The 8,966-nt window shown below is 40.2% G+C and overlaps 1 long non-coding RNA gene across 3 annotated transcripts; it reads left to right on the top strand.

The window, feature by feature from the left end:
- The first annotated feature begins 234 nt into the window (after window positions 1-234).
- Window positions 235-8,832, top strand: LOC111244722 (uncharacterized). 3 transcript variants are annotated; one of them, XR_002671029.2, is made up of 5 exons: window positions 235-737; window positions 1,315-1,782; window positions 7,137-7,287; window positions 7,977-8,382; window positions 8,768-8,832. It is a non-coding gene; the product is annotated as an uncharacterized LOC111244722 (long non-coding RNA). The 3 variants fall into 3 exon arrangements; XR_002671030.2 differs by having other exon boundaries at window positions 235-777; XR_015321092.1 differs by lacking the exons at window positions 7,137-7,287; window positions 7,977-8,382; window positions 8,768-8,832 and adding exons at window positions 3,683-4,025; window positions 4,798-5,148 and having other exon boundaries at window positions 235-777.
- The last annotated feature ends 134 nt before the right edge of the window (window positions 8,833-8,966 follow it).

Raw genomic sequence — 8,966 nt, 5'->3', positions numbered from 1 at the left:
TGATCCGGCCGGGCCAGGTCACGTTAACAACAACTCGGGGACAGAATTAACACGTCAACCATAAGCCGATAATCGGTTAACGTCAAATGAACGAACCTCATTGTCATGTCGACAAGTATCGTCTGCAGTAATTCATCCATACACTACTGCTAGGAGCAGCGGTATTGTCGCTGATATATTTGGGCAGTAACAGCCGTCGACTATAAACATCTTTGGCATTTGCTTTCATCAAAAGATAACAGTAACAGGAATCAACAGATCTGAATAAACCTTGAAAACGAAATCAAATCACTGCTTGTCAATTTCAGCCGCCGTTTTGAATCGCTACTGGCCGCCATCAATGTTTGTTCGGTGAAAGCAGGGCCTGTACCGCCTCGAGGCCAGGAAAAACGATGCTCCCACTCGTTTTTTGTTGTCATTGTGTTGCGTAATGTGTTCTGAACAGTGGACCATTGAAGCGGGTGAGGACAATTGAATTATCTTTATACGAGTTTCGCCGCAACTTGAAAGATAAATTCATAATCGACGCATGTGCGCTGAACTTCAGCGCCGCACATTTGCTCATCGTTGTTCGTTGTGAAACATGCGTAATGTGGCTCGAATGATTTTTGCCAGTCAGGGAGAGAACTGAGATCGTTCTGGGAATGGTCAGGCAGTTACAAGCGAAGATAATGAACAGAAGCGCGCACGCTTTCATCTCAGGAAACTAAAGGAGACAGACATGCAAGGAACACTGCGTAAGCAGACGACCTTCTGCATTTCGGTGTCCAGTTGCATGTGAGATATGTATTATACGACGATTCACTGTCTGCGCTCTATCTAAGATCTGAGGTCATTCTGAAGCTATACGTTGAGTTCGTAAGATACAAAAAGAAAGAATGGAGTGCAACGCTTAATGTACCCAGACAAATCTATCTGTAGAGTGTAAATCGAATAAGAAATCTAAGTTTATATCTTCTGGCGAACTGTGATAATCATTTTATTATTTATATTTGTGCGATGACTGTATCATTTGGTTGTGCCCATTGAAATACAAGCATTTTGCAATGACATATTCCGCTAGATCTGCTACTTCAGTCCCATACAAGCGTGAAAATTACTTGAAGATTACTACATGATAAAAATTTGTAAAATCCTATCTTCAGACATATTTTATCTCAAGTAAGGTCATGAAACAAAGGCTCCTATTTTGTGCCATTATACTTCAGAAGTTGTTTTGATCGATAGGTAAAGGAACCTATCACTAACTGTACACAGATACCTTCCTGTATCGCCGAAATAACTAAAATCTAAGTAAATAATACTTTATTACAGCTAACGTCACATTTCCGGAAGGCAGCACGGTATCAATATAACATAGGATGCCGGGTCAGAAACTAGATCAAGCTTAACTGAATATTCATTTGAGCAGCAGGCAGCCGTGCCGCCAGCCATCTTCGTTTGATGCAAATTAGAGTACAAAAACAACTTTACCAGCTTCAAATACACTCTGCGCCCATTTAAAGCTTGTTGGCTAACGAATATGAGCTATAACTGGATGTAAGCCAAGTTGCTTACGGACGTCTATTTCTCAAAGAAGGAATGAATGTGCGTATGTACATTAACACAGATGCGATGCCGAGGTTATATAACGAAGCGCTCTGCACTGTAGAGGGCGGTCGTTTCAACGGATGTTCGAGTGCCGGAAGGGCTTTCGGAGAAGCTCATAGACTTCGTGAACTCTCTCGTGAGGTCGAATTAGCTCCGCGTCAGCACGAACTCAGCTCCTAGGCAGGCAGACAGGTAAGTAGACTGTTTATTTGAGCAAATTGGGATACCACTTCTTTATGGGTTTAGCTTGGTTTACAGTTTTAATGGATAGTTCTGCAGCCAAAAGGCTTTGGACAGAAGGAGATTAAAGGTGATATGATTGTGCCTTTAACGGTTGTTTGTCTATTTCATTTCACCAGTAGCAATCATTATGGCAGCTCTGGTCGCAATGATGATGATGGTGATGATGATGATGCTGAAAGTTGGGCTGCTGTTTTTCCTGGTTGGCTATCTGGATAGGTTAAATTAGCTTACTTTAGATCGCCCTTAAAGCTACAACCAAAAAGTGGAGCCAAACGGTCGGATCTACGTGTCAGTGGATTTCGTTGTAGTGGGTAGTCGTTTTCGTCGTTTTCTCAATGCGGAACTGCGCGCCGGTTATGAGATCGGCGGAAGGCATTAAAGACCAGACAAAAACAGTCTTTTATTCAGTTTGAGTTTGTGAATGATATGTTCGAAATTCATCCTGAATTGATTGAGATGGTATCATCCGGACTGCGTCAGTCGACCGATATCCCTCTGAATTAAGTACGGACCCAACAATTAAGGGCAGGTTAGATATGAACATACTTATCAGCTAAGGTCAGTGATATATATTATAATATAAAGTTGCTCATCGATATCCTTTAGCTACCAAGTAAGGCTCAGTGACCTGTCCCGTCATTAAGGCTACAAAGCTATCGCGTATTTTTGTGCTGTATAGTTTTGCAGAAAACATTCATAGACAAGTATAGGACATGCTTTAAAACATTGTCTACATGTTTTTTTTTTTTATTAAGAAACGAGCAACTAATTTGTATAAATATATGTGTTCATTTGCCGAAAAGTGCTACTAGATCTTTTTAACGGAATGTGCTGTAACGAATAAATTAATTTCTCAAGTCTTGGCACACTCAAGTAGGTATAAATCGTCTCTCAGATTTCAGTTCGAAACCTGTTTGTAGGCGCTTGCATAACACTGTGAAATTTATCCGAATTCACGTAAGGCTTCATGAATACACTAAAGTATCTAACGGGACATTTCAAGATGTTGAAGCAAGTCCCATCGATGGCGTCGATAATTCAGCTATTATATGCACTGTTATTTAAAATCGGACATGGGTTATTCTTGCCTGAAATTTGTGAACTGGTAACGAGATGAAGTATTTTTGACCGCCATAACTGTTCCTTCTCAATTGTAGTCACTAACCTCATAAACTTCTTATCGGCGTTGTGTGAAAACGAATCCTATGGAGTCGCCGTATCGTGTATGCCGAATCGCACAGGCTTGTTCAGAGTGAATTATCACAGTGTTTCCTTGTTGGTCATGGGAATTGCTCTGCTGAGACAGATTCAAGAAGTCAGTTGAGGAGCATTGTACAAGCACTTCGAAACATTCTAATGCAGGACGGTTTCCTGGGACATTTGTAATGCTAATGTGTGTGAGTGCTTTTGTCGATCGTGTCTTCGATACAGTGTATGCCAACTATAGGAATGAAATACCATTGTCAACCAAAGAGTAAATTCATTGGTAACCTCTAGGAGACCTACGTTGAGCTGTCTAAATAAAACATCAATAAGTGGTTAGACTTACCTATGATAAGGTTATCGCCATCGTCTCTGACTCGAGTTGCTCTCCAGCATACTTATGGATTTAAATGAATCATTTACTAGCATGCGTGCCAGCAAATGGTTTACAAAAAGGAGGTGTGAAATGACCTAGTCTTGAGTAAATATTACTTTGAAAAACTTAATGTCAGTGATAGATTTATGCTTTTGGTCGATTCAAGTCTGATTTAAACCTAAAATTCCCCCAGCATGAACTGCCGAAGTGAAATACGCACAAAATGCTAGTTGCAAATCTGTTCAATGATCGCACCGATTTTTTCTGTAGGATCATTCAAGCCCTGCGCCATGCTTCGGCCGTATCAGAGATTTCAACAGAGATCCAAGTGTAGCCGTGTTACGACGAATTTACACAAAAGATTAGCTAACAGGGACGGAGACTCGGCGGGGCAGCCACAGTCACAAGACGATAAGAAAAAACAAAAATATCTATATTTTTCCTGAAATCGACACGTTAACGTCTATGTGTATACCTTTGAACACCGGTTAGCGCAGATAACAACGTTTACGAACTCACGAAGTATGATATATTTCAATTCACACTAGTTCGGGCTTGGCAGAGGGGCGAGATCAAAAGAACGACACGGTGTTCTACCTGGTCAGCAAAAGTGGTATGATTGAAGTTGTTCTCTTTTCCCGAAAGGTACATTATTGGTGAACGTGCATACTTTATATCCATCCTAAAAATCATGAACATTTCTGCATTTTTAGGATATCAGTTCTCTCAAAATACATCGAGAACACAGTCAAAAGTTCTCAAGAAAACCTAGATAAAGTGTTTGCAAGCTAATTAAATTTGTCCTTTAAAACAACTTTCCTGGAAAATCTCTAGCCCAATTATATCACGTAAATGCTTCCAGTAAATGGCTTTCAGCGTTTGGTTTTCTTTATACATACATATGATGGTTACAGCCAAAGTGTGGTACAAAGCATATATAGCGTCTTACACGCCAACATTATTTCAGTGTCGATGTAATACATATTGAGGCTGCCTTATTTAATGTGTCAGCACTGATGTCAACTCTAAGGTGATAGCACGAGCATGATTTTATTGAGCTGAGAGTTTTTATTGTTTATAAACAGCCACCGTATACCAACTTGAAGAGAAAAGGAAAATAAGCTAACGCGAGAATTTAGGGCTGCTACCAGAAGCGATGATCAATCGAAGATTATCCCTAAGGAATGAAGTGCATGAGCGTGCCCCCATCAATAGATTTGCGTCCATTGAACGGGTGAACGCCGTTTGCGTTTGTTTGCAGCTAATAATTTCAATTATTGCGAAGCTGTGTACGAAGTGAGTATCCAGAAATGACTTGAGTGGTTCGTACGCCCTAGCTTTCAGCTATAAATTGAGTCGATTGAAATTAACCCGGTCCGTTTCAGTTCAAGGACTCTCCTACTGCCCTCGGCCATTGGGGAGCCACTTGAACCAGTTGATTCCGCTAAGTTGAGCCTCAACAAGCGCGCGGTTATATGCGGCCCGACGGAGCTCTCCTGAAGCAGTTGATGATAGCTATCCTGTAAGCACGAATGATCTACCTAATTTCGGTGGTGTTCATGATGGGAAATGTCAACAGCTAAACTACTTTGGATTCCCAGGGGCGAGCGCGTTTTTACTGCCACGATCCCATGTTGTAGGTTTGAGCGCAGTGGATGACACACTCCACAGATTGTCTGGTCAAGATTTATAAAATTATTGATAACAGTATGATTTTACTAAAAACGGCTGTAAAAATGGGACTGTAAAGAAAGAGACATGTTAATTAATGAAAGGTTTATAAATAAAACAAATTAATATGATAAACAAACGTCGTCGTAATTGATGAGTTATAAAACTCGACAGATGCTATCAGCGTCAGCCGGAGGGATACGATGAAGACGAATTCGCACATATCATGGTTCCTCTAACAAGGTCCAGATAGACTTAAGTTACGAGGCACTTCTAGCCTCATTGGGCAAGGGCACATTGATAAAACCAGCTGCAAACCGTTCTGTGGTTCGCGATGCACAAGAGCAGTGTGTCATTTCCTACGCCAGATAAGTTAGCCGACGGGAACTGTAACTTGCCATTTTCTTTCTGCTCTTGCTGACCCACGAATATTGTGACAAGCCCACGGAATGGGTTGGCCTCTGTGATGTCTTATCCATGTCTCTCCATGATCTTACAAAAAATAACACATTTAGGTTCAAATCTAGATAGTTATTGTTAGCAGCACTATTAAGGTTGAACGATTTAGGTAAAAGGTTCGTATCCTATCGAATGTTCTTTGTTAACTAGATATTTCGAATTTCCTCTGCTTTTCTAGTTTAAACAACGTTATCACATTCGTTTGATATTAAGATGCTTTATAACTTGTGCGCTGTTTTCATTCGACGTCTCACTCTGCATCAACAACCTCGTGTTCTAAGTTTCGACCGAGGGAACTGTTCAGAACCACAGGAGCGTAAAATGCCCTTAGACGAGGGCGCTTTCGGTTAGCGTTCATTGAGATGATACCATAGAAAAAGCCCGTCTTATCGCCGAGACCATTAAACCATTGCACAGAAATTTCAAAGGAGCCGACACACACACATTCACAGCCTCGACACGTTCAGGATACGTTGTCGGTATCTTGACAGATGTTCTACTTAGTTTAAGCGATGAGAATTGGGAATAGCATGGCCACTTCCTTCAGGAAGATCGACTATGGTGACATTCAAGCGCATTGATTACTGTTTGAAGGAAATGGCAACAAAAGCTGTGTTTCAATTTCTACGAAGTGTTTCAATACGACATATCATAAAACAACACACATGAAGACATGTTGATGCGAAATTATTGAAAAAACGGGTATCTTTGCGCACATGTTTTTAATACGCGGTTATCACGAAGGGTAGCACAAGATGTGTCCGAAAAAAATCGAACCCACCATTTCGATTAAAGAAATAGACCCTTTTTATATATACATATATATATATTAATGTGAACTGCATTTTAGGCCAAGCTTGAAAAACATCCGCTTGCAGTTTTTAAGGTAGCAGCACGTAGATATTAAAATGAACTTAGACCCTTTTGCACGAACAGCCTTGACTGGCCTAAATTCGGTCTTTTGTGTTAATTCTTGGAGTGCTACATATGTCGAGATGCTTTTCAGAGACGCGTGTCAGATGTTGAAGATATCACAAAAATTTAAAAAATACGTGTAACTTAATATTGACAAGAGATTAATTTGGGCACCATTTTGCGCAAAAGTTCTTAACGTTTATTTTCTTTTTAACTTAATTTTTCGTTTCAAATTTTTCCGCTATATGTCGTCGACAGCATCAAGCGTATTCAGAAAATAACGTAAAACCGACAAAAAACTGATTTGTTTGGAATGTTTATATATAAGGCCAGATTTACTCAAGGCGTATATAGATTTATGACGAAGGTGGATGAATTTTTAAATGTCGAACGTCGGTATATGGAAATGTATTCTTCTTAGGAAGAAATGGGGAAGAAACGAAAGATAGTTTGCAACAATTATCACTCCCAATAGGAAGATACTCGAACAGGCTGGCAAAAACATGTTCAAGCTCATGTTGCTAATATTCAGACTGTTGATCTATTCAAATAATGTAGGCGAGGAAAACGAGAATCATCTGAGTATGAAATTTTATCAGCACAATATAAATCAGACAGTTCTGCCTACGAGACTCCACCCTGCTGTTTCATGACTAAGACCTTTTTGCAATCTTTTCAGCGACGAAATCTCAAGGTTTGAAAGACCACCAGCGTAGTGCAGCCCTTTCACCTTGTGGCGAGTGCCTTCCGGACCAGGACGAGAACTCATTCGACTGGACACAGCGGCAGCAATGGTTTTATTTGTCCCGCTGTCCGCTTGTATTCCTCATGTAAGAGCTGGCAATAAATATTGCGATTGCTTTTAACGGACATATTGTGTACGTCTGTGTTTTCTTATTCGTTCTCAGTCTCTCGATTTCTTCAGTTGTCGTATCCCGAAATGACCTCGGATATTTTCTGCTTTTGTTATTATTTATGAGTATTTGTCTACTATCCGGCAGAAATGGCTATATTTCGAAACTGACCTGCAAACTTTACATGCGATACATGCGTAAATAAAGGCTTGCTATTGTTGAAAGTCAAGCATAGGACAACGATAAATAGTATTTAATATGTATGCAATAATCGTATTAGACAAATCGCAATATTGTCCGCATCAGTAATAATGGCTCTTTTTCAATACAAAATGGCTCGTGTCTGTGAACGGGTCCTATAGGGAGGCTGACTTTGGATACGTGACTAACCTAGTTAGAGCTTGAGGAACTATTCTCAGTTGCCCAATTTATGACATGGCATGAGTATTATTTATTATAATAGAAAACCGTTTAATAACTGCTAGATCTGCTGACGTTATAGTCTCAATTCTACTGTTTGGCTTTTCATCGAAAAGTAATCGCGGTTTTAAAAAAATGTTCATTATTGTCGTCGCATTACGTATCTGTACGCGTATATAATGTGTGAGACTTTACGCATTATTCCGTTGAAGATTAAATACTTAAATCGTTTCGCCAACTTGCAGCGGTCAAATGGGGATCACAAAATAAAACGGACGCATAAATCGCAGGCCCCGGGACTGGTAGTCGGAACGGCTATCGGGAGATAAAATGTTTTGTGGTTTTTAAGGCTACACCGCCAATCGGGAGAACCGGCATCGAATTTATGGTGCATACAGAAGCCGAAACACAAACGATGCCTGGGATCAACGCGAGTTCGGATGTTACGAGAGTGAACAGTTGATCTACGCTGGGGCTCTGACTTCCTTCGATCAGATCAAGTCAAGCAACCTCGATACTTGGACCTTAGCGCCATGACAGATCTAAAGCTGTTTGACGATCCAAAGTTATGTCCATCCTACAATTTCCAATGACAATACCGTTCTTGGTCTCCCAAAAGCGTCAATGATACCTTCGAAAACTTTACAGAGGGTAAGGCAACCCAATCCTGAAAGAGCAGATCTAAGAGTAGCGAGATACTTGAAAAGATGATGAATTAATTCTAATTATAAATTGGTCTCTTCGAGGATGAAAATTAACAGCATACATCAATGTGGGACCGATAGATACAAATATGATTATGGCCAGCTTAAAATGAATAGAATTGAATGTAGCTAATGAATGCGCGACTATCAATAATAGCTCAAATATTTTCTTGTAATTCGGACGTCTACTCATCAGCCTAACTCAAACTTACTGGAGAATCATCTGTCTGCTTTCCCTCTATAAGTTTATATGTAATATGTTGGTATAGAGAGTATATGAAACAAATTTGATTGAATTTTTTCATTTCCTATTCATTTTCGCCTGCTTGCAGCAAGATGATGAGTGAACCGCCCAACTCTCTACGAAGGCTGAGGTTAAAAGTTCTGACCAACCGACGATACAACAACCTGTGTGCTGTGTTGTAAACAAGTGACTTATATTTCTTCTCTCTTAAGATTGATGTTTTGGGAAATAGATGCAAATACTACCAGAGCCTTAAGATTCGGCTAACTGTACCTGCTGGCAATCAT

Source organism: Varroa destructor, unplaced genomic scaffold, assembly GCF_002443255.2.
Source record: "Varroa destructor unplaced genomic scaffold, Vdes_3.0 BEIS01000002.1, whole genome shotgun sequence".
In the NCBI taxonomy this organism is placed as follows: Eukaryota; Metazoa; Arthropoda; class Arachnida; order Mesostigmata; family Varroidae; genus Varroa; species Varroa destructor.
This window is presented reverse-complemented; position numbering and strand designations above follow the sequence as displayed.